We start from the raw sequence: 1,437 nt of genomic DNA on the forward strand, positions 1-1,437 counted from the left end.
ATCCGTTGTGGGAAAGTCAGGACAGAGTTCTTGAGCTCTAAAGCTGAATATGCCAGGATACGTTATCCTGACGATCCAGTATTTGCCGACTTTAACCTGGGGTTGCCAGTTGCGCATTCAGGCGAGAAGCTGCATAAGATGTGGGCTAAGCTGGGTCTAGCGTATACAAGTGTATACACACAGTTTAGTCTGGAAAGGACTGGTTTGTGTGTGCGGGACGAACCGATGTATACTACTTAAGACGCTGGCTGAATGACAAGCCTGAGTTGCTCTCAACTGTCTGTAAACCCCCAAGAGAGACGGACGTTGTGCTTGCATCATCAAGTGTATCTTACTATGGGCAAAGTCTTTCGCAGTTTGTGCAACCGAGTGCACAGTCGAGTATGGAGCCAGCGATGGAGGGCGATGAAGGTGAAAGGGTGATGAAGTCTATCAAGCTGGCGTATGACGTACTGGCGGTGATGCCTGCGGCTGACCGCGGCTCGGAGATTGAACAAACCGTTCGACGCAGATTGAATCGGTGTGCGAAGCGGTTAAAAACGCTCGAAGATGAACACGATAAACGATGAACGTGGCCTTTTACTTATTTATTCACTTAGTTTTTGTCTCATGAAATATGAAATACCAACATGACCGCATCGAAGTTTGAGATCTAAACTTTGAGAGAAATTTCATAACACACACAAAAATGTACCTAACTGTAAATAAGGTAGAGACAGGTCTTCTCCTTACTGATGACATTCGCACCGCTGTATCTCCGTCTGTATCCGGTTGCAGTGCATTTGTAAGGCTGCTCAAGTGCTTGAAAACCCGTAGAACTATTTAATCACGCTCACAATGCGATGAATAATGTCGTTAGGGCGGCTTCGGCTTGTGTCAATGGTATCACGCCACCGACGTGCGTCTGAATGTCATACTACATGTACACTACAAATTTATCATACTAAGGCTTTCTCCACTCGCACAGCTCGAGAATCGTGAGCTCTACCACGACATGTCGCTCAAGTACTTGATGACAGCCGTTCCACAGCTGCTCGCAGCTTTGTTGCTGCTCTACTACGCCTGCACTTTTTCAAGAGCCTCAAGTGCCTTCATACACCGCATGCTTGTAAACTCCTGTCTGCATCAAGGCGTAGCGAGTCTCATGATGGCTTCACTCCTGTTCTCGGCCTTCCACGTGTCGCTCAGCGTGTGCTGCTCATTTCCAGCTTTCTGGTACGCATGCAACTTACTTCAAGCCATCGGTGCAACTCTAATTGTCGTGTGAATGTTCCTAGTCCCGTAGATCCAACAGCCTCGCAGCTCAGTCGAATCGTGGCCTGTCCGGAGTCCGTAGCGCACCTCACACACTACAATCTGTACCCAAGATTAATCCACTGCTGCGCTACGTTCACTATGTCGCTCGCCTTATGCAGCATCGAGCCTGCACACATCGCG

The sequence above is a fragment of the Phytophthora infestans genome, genomic scaffold (assembly GCF_000142945.1).
Source record: "Phytophthora infestans T30-4 supercont1.15 genomic scaffold, whole genome shotgun sequence".
NCBI classification, from domain to species: domain Eukaryota; phylum Oomycota; class Peronosporomycetes; order Peronosporales; family Peronosporaceae; genus Phytophthora; species Phytophthora infestans.